The 10,668-nt window shown below is 38.5% G+C and overlaps 1 non-coding gene across 1 annotated transcript; it reads right to left on the reverse strand.

Annotated features, from left to right (window-relative positions):
- Positions 1-6,756: 6,756 nt before the first annotated feature.
- Positions 6,757-6,862, reverse strand: LOC136154893 (U6 spliceosomal RNA). Its single transcript, XR_010660598.1, has one exon. It is a non-coding gene; the product is annotated as a U6 spliceosomal RNA (small nuclear RNA).
- Between the last annotated feature and the right edge of the window lie 3,806 nt (positions 6,863-10,668).

Consider the following 10,668-nt stretch of genomic DNA (forward strand, 5'->3'; position numbering starts at 1 on the left):
GATGGCACTAGATTTTGGCTTGAGCAATTGGATGGATAGAGGTATAATGTATTGAGATGAGGAAGACTGGAAGAGGAGCAGGATGGGCAGAGAAAATGGAATTATGAGCATGAAGTTTTGAGATATCTCTAAGACTTCTACGTAGAAATGCCAAGTAATCAGTTGTATATGCAAAGTTGAATTCCAAGCTAGAACGAAAAATGTAAGATCATATGTATATATATTGTACTAGACAATTTGGGCATGGATGAGATAGACTAGATAGAGAATATGAGATGAAAAGGCCAATGGGAGAAAGTAATTCCACACACAGAAAGGTCGGTTGTCAATCTCTTATTAGCAATTCTGAAGTCACCAAAGCCATGAACTATATTTTAAAAACTTAATTGTAAGTAAAACTTGAACTGATCTTAACATATTTAGTGACAGAATCTAGCTAGCACTTACGTGAGTCTTTCAATGGCCTCTTTGTCTAACATGTAACCATTTAAATTTGGATGTGGTTTTCAACCTGAATATTGGTATGTCTGATTAGAGGTTACTGCTCCAAACCCACTAGGTTATTAGGGAATATGTTATATTTATTTTATTTTTTCATTTATTTTTATTAGTTGGAGGCTAATTGCTTCACAACATTTCAGTGGGTTTTGTCATACATTGACATGAATCAGCCATGGAGTTACGTGTATTCCCCATCCCGATCCCCCCTCCCACCTCCCTCTCCACCCAATTCCTCTGGGTCTTCCCAGTGCACCAGGCCCGAGCACTTGTCTCATGCATCACACCTGGGCTGGTGATATGTTTCACTATAGATAATATACATGCTGTTCTTTCGAAACATCCCACCCTCACCTTCTCCCACAGAGTTCAAAAGTCTTCTGTACTTCTGTGTCTTTTTTTCTGTTTTGCATATAGGGTTATCATTACCATCTTTCTAAATACTAACACATATATATGGAATATGTTATATTTAATATATGCTCTGTGTTACTTCCTGATATCTAATATTTGATTTCTGCACATTTTGTCCTAAGTGGTTTAGATAACTTACCCATAGCATATACAGAAAGAACAAAGAACATGGCATGTATCTGGGGCAAAACGTGAAATGGTCATAAAAGAAGATGAAAATATAAAAATAGGAAAGGCCATGCAGATCTTTGTACATCATATTAAGAAATGTGATACTTAGATTAAATCCAGTGATACTTTTTGTTTACTTTTTATAGATAAATTTTTGTTCCTATTCTATAATCAGTGAACTGGAAACTCAGACAGGGTAACTAACTTGCCCAGTGCTACACGGCTAATAAATGGTTGGTTTCTCATCTAGGCCAAATAATTCTAGAGATCTCAATCTTAACTATAACACTGTAGTGCATAATAATCAGTGTGGATTGGCAAATATTTTACCTGTTATGAATAGTATATTTGTGTGTGTATATGCGTGCTTTTTTGCTACAATTTTTTTTTTTTTTTACAAATTTAGTGAGGCATAATTTGCAAACAGAAAATTGTATGTGTTCTGCCATGAAACAGTCATAACAGTCTAAGTAATGAAGAGTTTGATCACCCACACTCTATACCCATCTCTGGGTAATCACAAGATCTGTTTTTATTACTGTAGGTTAGTTTATACTTTTTAGAACATTTTATAGATGGAATAGTAGTAATATATATAAAGGAATAAACCATATATATGTGTGTATACATATATAATTTATTTTTATTGCTGAGTGGTGTTCCACTTTCTGCATATATTGTACTTTATCTCTTCACTTGTTGATGGACATTGCTTCCCCCACCCTCCCGCCTAGTTTTAGTCATAAAATAAAGCTGGTGTGAATAGTTATGCACAGTCTTTGTATGGCTATATGTTTTCAGAATTTTTTTTTTAAATTAAACACTTCGAGGTGAAATGACAAGTTTGCATGATAGATGTATGTTTAACTCTATAAACAAACAAACAAAAAATGTTTTGCAAAGAGATTTTATCACTAGTATTTTCCACTGCTCCCCCCTCACTGACACTGTCCGTCAATTTGGTTTTATTCATTGTAAAGTTGTGTAGTGGCATATTGTTGTGACTTACTTTATACTTCCACGATAATTAATGATGTTTAATGTCTTTACATGTGTTTATTGGCCATTTGTATATCTTTCACGAAGTGGTTATTTAAATATTTTGCTGTTTTTATTGGAATGTTTGTTTTCTTATTACTGAGTTGTAGAAATCCTGTTTTAAATGTTTGCTTCAGGGTTTAGGCTCAGATCTAATGGGTGGTTCAAGTATAATTTCAATTTAGCATTTGCTAAATTGCGTTGGACTTGTACTAAGCACAGATACTTTAGGGTTAATGCTGAGACTTGTGTGGCTCCATGTACACTGAAGGGTTTCTGTTTTTCTGGATCTGTCTTCTTTATTTCTTCCTTGCTCTCTACCTTGCTGAGTTTCCTTTACTTGGTTCATTTGGAAAGTTGGTGTTATTTCTATTGGAGTTTTGGTTGCTAGCCCAGTCCTTGAATAAGGTCTGTCTTTAGAGCAAAGCTGAAGGAGAAGGGAGGAGGAGGAGAGGAGGGAAGAAAGAGAGGAGAGAGATTTCCACAGAGATCACCTCTCCAAGTTTTGACCTGTCTTCATGATCCACCTAGTTGATCTTTGTGCTCTATATATGATAGTCTTTTAAATGACAGAACTGAGAGGTGGCATCGGCCTGGACTAGAGTTGTGGTAGTGAAGTTGGAGAGTAATTCAGAGATGTAAAAAATATTTAGGAAATAAAATCAAATGTTGAATGCCTTTCTTTAATATCTTATTGTTGCATTTTATTGGAATAAAGGAAACACTGGAGGAATTCTAATTGGGAAATGGGCAGATCAAGTGTTCTATTTTAAATACTATAAATGTGAGATACTTATGGTAGAGTAATATTTTGAAATATTAACCATCAGTTCCCTTCACATACACTTTCTTTACCTATTACTTGTCTGAACTCAGATAGCTGGGCTTACTGCCCCCGTCATGAGATCATTATTGCATCCTAAGAAACAGTAACAAAAAGAAATGGACATGACAAAACCCACTGAAAAATAAAAAAAAAATAAATAAATAAAGAAAGAAAGAAATGGACAGTATTCATCCTGAGACTTCCAAATAAACTTTTGAAGATATAACTTTGAAAGGAAGCACTTTTGGATTTCCATAGCCTGAGACTTCTGACTTACAAGAATTGAGGTACTAGATTTAAAAGTTGGTATAGAAGAATGTCTTTCAGAATATAATACCACTGCTGAATCACAACTAATTGTTCCTGACTTAGAAGACTGGACAAGGATCTTCCCAACTGGGGAGAAGGGCAATTTTTATGGTAAAGAAAGGGAGATGGGATCTCTGGGAAGGAACTCCAAGACATATCCCAGTCCATTGGGTTTAGTTCTAATACAAGTACTAATAGAAATCCCCCTAAAGTTTGGGGGAATCTTAAAAGTGAGGGGACCTGAGTGTTAATCCACATCCTGTTATCTCAGAATGGTATGTCTTATGAATTTCCAGACAAGCCTGAAATATGACACTGACAGCTGGTTGAAATAGACAGTGCTATCTTGGTTATGATAAAATGATACAATAGAGTTTATGTGACTGGATGCAAGAGGAGATGTATCTCAGTATTTGTAGAGGCCCAGTAAATGGCCAGTCCATTCTCCCATATGTCATGATAATAGGTAAACATTCTGGAACTGAGATGTCATCCTAGGGAGAAGAAAAGGAGGAATGGATAAAATGACAACTTATTGTTTTTAAACCTAAAATGACTGAGAAATTCTTTAAATGTTTGAATTTACCTGAAACTGCTATATAGAGTTTTCTGCTATTGATCTAATAGTTTCTTGAGATAAAATAATTTTAAATAGATAAGAATAACCATGTCTGATTTCATCAGTAAGTGTTACAATAACTGATAAATGTCAGTTAAGTCAGTTCAGTCACACAGTCATGTCCAACTCTTTGCGACCCCATGGACTGCAGCATGCCATGTCCATCACCAACTCCTGGAGCTTACTCAAACTCATGTCCATTGAGTTGGTGATGCCATCCAACCATCTCATCCTCTGTCGTCCCCTTCTGCTCCTGCTTTCATCTTTCCCAGCATTAGGGTTTTTTCCACTGAGTCAGTTCTTCACATCAGGTGGGCAGTGTATTTAAATGTTTATAGTACAATTGCTTGGAGAAGGTAATGTCAACCCATTCCAGTACTCTTGCCTGGAAAATCCCACGGACAGAGGAGCCTGGTAGGCTGCAGTCCATGAGGTCGCTAAGAGTCGGACACGACTGAGCGACTTCACTTTCACTTTTCACTTCCATGCATTGGAGAAGGAAATGGTAACCCACTCCAGTGTTCTTGCCTGGAGAATCAAAGGGATGGGGGAGCCTGGTGGACTGACATCTATGGGGTCGCACAGAGTCAGACAAGACTGAAGCGACTTAGCAGCAGCAGCAGCAGTACAATTGCTACTGTGGATGGTGACTGCAGCCACAAAATTAAAAGATGCTTGCTCCTTGGAAAAAAAAAAACTATGATAAACCTAGACTGCATATTAAAAAGCAGAGACATCATTTTGCCAACAAAGTTCCATATAGTCAAAGCTATGTTGTTGTTTTTTTTTCCAGTAGTCATGTATGGATGTGAGAACTGGACCATAAAGAAGGCTGAGCACTGAAGAATTGATGCTTTTGAATTGTGGTGCTAGAGAAGACTCTTGAGAGTCCCTTGGACTGCAAGGAGATCAAACCAGTCAATCCTAAAGGAAATCAACCCTGAATATTTATTGGAAGGACTGATGCTGAAGCTCCAATACTTTGACCACCTGATGTGAAGAGCCAACTCATTGGAAAAGGCCATTTGGCTGCAAAAGGTTGAGGGCAGGAGAAGGGTGCAACAGAGGATGGGATGGTTGGATGGCATCAATGAACATTGTTTGAGCAATCTCCAGGAGATGAGGAAGAACAGGGAAGCCTGGCATGCTACAGGCCATGGGGTCACAGAGTCACACATGACTTAGTGACTGAACAACAATTACTGCATCAGTATGTGTGTGTGTATGAAATTTAGTCTCCTGGATACCATACTGGGGCTGGAATGATGTGATAATCATCCTTACTCTGTAAAGAGCAAGTGGCCATGGAATTTTTGCTAAATAAGGATAACAAAGGCTCATTTCAAAGTTAGAGAGCCTGAGAAAGAGGAATTAATTTAAATGAACCAAGGAGCATCTCATACCTAGCTTAATTTAAGCCTTTTTCATGATTTATTCATTATTCTATATCTTTACTTTGGAAAATAATACCAGTCATTTCACAAGACAACCCCACAGATTTCTTTTAAATCTCTAAAATTATAATATAATGCATTTAAAAATCCAGAAATTATGTGAAGGGGAGGCAGGATCAAGCTGTGTTTTTGTTGTTGTTGTTGTTGTTGTTGTTGTTTTGGTTTTGTAGTTAATATGTTATCAGTGGGAAAGTTAATTTCTATACAGATTAAATCATCATATCAAAACTAGAGTCTATTTAGCAAGGTCTTTTATATGTATTAATGTCTGAGAAGCACTTCAGGTATACTAAAAATTCTTAATCTTAGTTTCACGTAAAAATCATCTGAGGAGATTTTTAGAAATTCTAATTCTCAGGATGCATCCCAGACCAATTAAATCAAACTTTTGAATTAAGGGATCCAATTATTGGTATATTTTAAATATTCCCATTTGGTTCCATTATATAGTCAAATTTGAGGGACACTGCTTTACAGTATCTTAACATATCTGTTGCCTCAGAAGATTTATGTGAAGGTGGCCAAAATATCACCCCAAAATATGCCTCATTGACATAAGGATTATTTTAGGCTGATTATTTTTAAGAAAGAGCAGACATAGGAAAAACACTGGAAACTTAGTAGGAGCTATCCTTTTATAAGAGATATTTGCATTTATAAGGAAAAGCTCCATTTGTAAGGGTGTCTCCCTTGCTGTACTAGGAAGAGAAAGCAGACTTTACATTTCTAGAATCTCTTGTTAATGCAGAGGTCAAGGACTTAAATCTGCATAACAGCCTTCACTCTTGTTTACTGTGCTCTTCCTGATCACCTCCTATAACTGGGCTTCCTTCCCACAGCCCCCAACATCTTGTTTTGTCTTTAGTTGGAGATGGTATTTAAGATGATGACTTGGACTGTTTCAGGGATTATCAGTTTTCTTGGGTCTTTCCCATGTATACAGGAGTGAAAAATGTTATTAAAATTCTGTTTTTCTCCTGTTAATCTGTCTCTTTATTATAGGGAGGTCTCAGCCAAGAACCTAGAAAGGTAGAGTGAAAATTATCTTTCCATTCCCATATATGACAGAGTTCTATCTTTAAATTCAGAAGCAGTTATTGGAAAGTTAATTTGTCTAGATGACTGGAAAGTGATTATTTAAACAAAATTATTTTATTGAAGTATAATTGACTTATGTTAATTTCTGCTGTACAGCCAAGTGATTTGGTTATACATATATGTGTGTATATATATACACACATATATATTCTTTTTCATAACTTTTCTATTATGTTTTATCACAGAATATTGAATATAGTTCCAAGGACGCATTGTATATATAATAGTTTGCATCTGCTAATCCCAAACTCCCAAGCCATCCCTCCCCTATCCCTGCTCTCCTCCTTAGCAACCAGGAGTCTGTTCTCTATGACCATGAGTATGTTTCTAAAAATACAGAATGCTTCATGAATTAGCCTGTCATCCTTGTGCAGGGGCCATGCTAATTTTCTTTGTATTGTTCCAGTTTTTAGTACATGTGTTGCCAAAGCAAGCAATTGCTGAAAAATGATTCTCAATCTAGAACATTATTTCACAAACACTGTGTGGTCTGGTGACCACCTGCGTAAGAATTTTCCATGCCTATAAAATCCAAACACTGGGATCTTATCTCAAACCAAAGCAACCAAAATCTTTGGGGGTAGAGTTCAGAAAAGGAAATTTTTAAAAGATGTACTAGATAAATCATATGTACACTAAAATCTGAGTGGTCAAAGTTGTGCTTTATTGTGAAAATAAATGAGCTTGAATTGTATTTTTATATTGCATGAGATCTACCCTACATTTTTACAATGCTGGATGGGATCTTTAACAATTACCTTATAGATTTGCTTTGTAGCAAGTTGTGAATTGTGAGCCTGCTCAAACTGTTGGACTTGTCTGCGAGCTAATAATGCGGTGATTTATTTAATGATTTGCTCATCTGTTTGGATGCTGATGTCTTTTTATCTGTAAGATTGTGCCAGCTGGTTCTGACTAGGAATTATTACATGAAATGCTTTGTTTATGTTGAAATGTCATTATATTAATGATATTTAGTTGTGTTTATTAGCACTTCATATTTTGTATGTGAACATGTTCTGCAGAATTACTAGTATTTCAAAGGCTTCAAGTATAATTTGACTACTTATTAATTTAAAATTTAATGCTTCTAATAGAGTTAAAATGTTGGCTTCTACTTTGACTCCTAGTATTGAGGCAAATAGTAAACTTTTTTCATGAACTATTCATTCTGTTGCCCTGAAGCACGTAAGTATACCAGGTGTTTCTCCAGAAAAGATGGGTTTGTCAGGCGAGTGTATTCTCAGTTCTGGCTTGTTCCAACAAAAATTTGAAGCAACGGATGTTAGAGCCCTCTGCATGTCATAGCTCTCGGACAGACCCTGTTATAGCTCTCGGGTCTTGGACAGACCGTGTTATAGCTCTTAGACAGATCAGTGTTACAGCTCCATGTTAGAGCTCTATTTTATTTAGAAAATAGCAGGAAAATCCATCCTCGAGTTGTGAGGGCATGCCGACCCAAAGACAGGAAGAGAAGAGAGTGGGGAAGCGTGCCAGCATGCAGGAGAGAGAGAGAGACCCCGGGCCCTTTGGCTCCTCTTTCTTATATCTTTTTCCTCCCTCTGGGCCTGTAGTATGTAAATTGGGCTAGTCAGGAGTGCTGTTGGTTCTACTGAGGTCCTCACTCTGGCCCTCGGACCTCCCTTTGTTCTATTTCTGCAGGTTTTTCCTTCCTTATTTTTTAGCCACCACCATTCAGGACTCCCGTTTCCTATTCTAACTACCTATTATTCCCCCCCTCAAGAGATGGGAGGCCCGATTCTTTGGGAATAGGGGTGTTGAGGTCTTTCTGGCTACTTCCTGCTGAACTGGGATGGCAAGGGGCATTGGGCCTCCCCCTTTTGTTAGTCTCAGGCTTCAGAGTCTTTACAGCGGTGTCCATCTAAGGGTGAGTGATATTTTTTGTGGTCAGCTGTAGTTTTATATCTTTGTTGAACTGGCACTGCATGTTGTATCTTGTTGATCTGGGCAGAGACAAAACAGGTTAGACAATTGACAATACATGGTACAATCATAAGCAGAATCAATATGGCATAACAAGGACTAGTAGGGGCATTAGCTAATTCCAAATTCCAATCGCCAGGATGGTTCAAGTCCCTCCTTGTTCAGGGATTGAAAGATCTATCTCCTGTCTGTTTTGGAGTACAGTCCCAACCAAGCTGTGTTGGCTCTTTAGAGCTGTCCTGAGAAATCTTATTCCCAGAAACTAGATTTTGGGGTTGTTTATTATAATGACACTCATTTGTAGTTCTGAATAGGTATCTGAGATCTCCCAGGGCCTCACAGGTGTATTGAGTGTCCTCTTTTGTTTTATTCCATGGCTTGACTCATGAGTAGTAAATCTAGGAGTCATGTTCTAGTACCTTGATTGCTGTGGGGGTAGAAAGTATTACAGGGTAGGGGCCCTTCCATGTGGGCTGGAGTTGAGCCTTTGGGGGCCCATTTTTCCAGACTTTAATTAGGACTTGAGTCCCTGGAGCATATAGTGGTGACTCCTTAGAATCTTTTGGGTCCTGGTTCACACCTCACAAGCGTATATCCTGTTGGAATTGCCCAATGGCCATGATATAAGACTTGAAGGTCTGAACCTCTGAATCCAGGAAGAGATCATTGACATAAACAAAAGGTTTCCCATATAGCATCTCATATGGACTAAGACCAACCTGTTCCTTAGTGGCAATATGGGTATGGAGGAGAGCTATTGGTAAAGCCTCCTTCCATCCCAGGGAGGTTTCCTGGGTTATCTTTTTTATCGCTGATTTTAAGAATTGGTTGGCTCTTTCTACTTTTCCTGAAGACTGAGGCCTCTGGGCACAATGGAGATAATAAGTAATGCCCAATGCTTTAGAGACCCCTTGGGTGACCTTAGAAGTAAATGATGTCCCATTGTCACTTTGTAATGACCTGAGCAGACCAAATCTTGGAATGATTTCATGGAGCAGTTCTTTTTTTGTCTTAAACCACCTCCTCAGCCTTCTCAGTCCAGGTAGGAAAGCCTTCAATCCATCCTGTGAATGTATCTATCATGACTAGGAAAAACAAGGGTATTTATATCCATATCCATATCCATATCCATATATATATATATATATATATATCCATATATATATATCCATATATCATGACAAGGGTATTTATACCCTTGAGAAACTGGCATCTGGATGAAGTCCATCTGCCAGTCCTCTCCTGGGTAGGCCCCATGTCGTTGGATTGGCTGGGCCAGCTGGAGTCTTCGAGCTCCTTGGGGGTTGTTTAATTGACAAGTGGGACAACAGGAGACCACTTGCCTTGTAGTTGTTTGGAGGCCTGTTCCTCTGAAGGGCCTTTCTAGTTATCTTTGGAGGGTCTTTCAACCTAAATGAGTGCTAGCATGTAAGGAGTTAACCAACTTCCATTGGAGGTTTCCAGGCAGAAAAAGGAGTCCCTCCTTTTGCAAACACCCCTTATGGTCTTCTTGAAAGCCCTCACTCTTAACTTTAAGAGTCTCACCTTCAGTATATGAAGGAGTTTCTGGCAAATTAGTCTGTGGAATTAAGGTCGCAACCCCTATTAGGTCATTGTTCTGTAATGCTGCTCTCTTAGCTGCTTAGCTTGGTTCCCTCATGTCACTTCCGTGCTCCCTTTTTGGTGTCCTTTACAGTGGAAGACTGAAACCTCAGTGGGCAGATGGACTGCCTCCAAGAGTCTAAGAATTTGATCACCATATTTGATTGGGGACCCTTGGGTGGTCAAGTGGCCCCTTTCTTTGCAAATAGCAGCATGTGCATGTAGCACCAGAAAGGCATACTTGGAGTCAGTGTAAATGGCTATTATTTTTTTCTTTTCCCTACTCTAAAGCTCGAGTCATGGCTATGAGCTCAGTTAATTGGGCTGAAGTACCTGGTGGCAGAGGTTTAGCCTCTATGGTCTCAAAATTGGAGACTACTGCATATCTGGTTCTTCTTTTTCCATCCAAGACAAAGCTGCTTCCATCAGTGTACCAGATTTCCTCAGGATTGGTCAGAGGATCTTCCAACTATCCCTCTCAGGGTTTTTTCCAGTGGTCCAAGGTTTCTAGACAAGAGTGAAAGGGGAGAGAGCCCACGGGGGTAGGTAGGAGGATGGCTGGGTTAAGAACCTCACAAGGGGATATAGAGAGGCCTGTATTTTCCATCAGCACTACTTGATATCTGACAATTCTTTGATCAGACATCCATAAGTGGCCTCTCCCATTAGGAGTTGTTTCACTTGGTAGCTGTTAA

Source organism: Muntiacus reevesi, chromosome X, assembly GCF_963930625.1.
Source record: "Muntiacus reevesi chromosome X, mMunRee1.1, whole genome shotgun sequence".
In the NCBI taxonomy this organism is placed as follows: domain Eukaryota; kingdom Metazoa; phylum Chordata; class Mammalia; order Artiodactyla; family Cervidae; genus Muntiacus; species Muntiacus reevesi.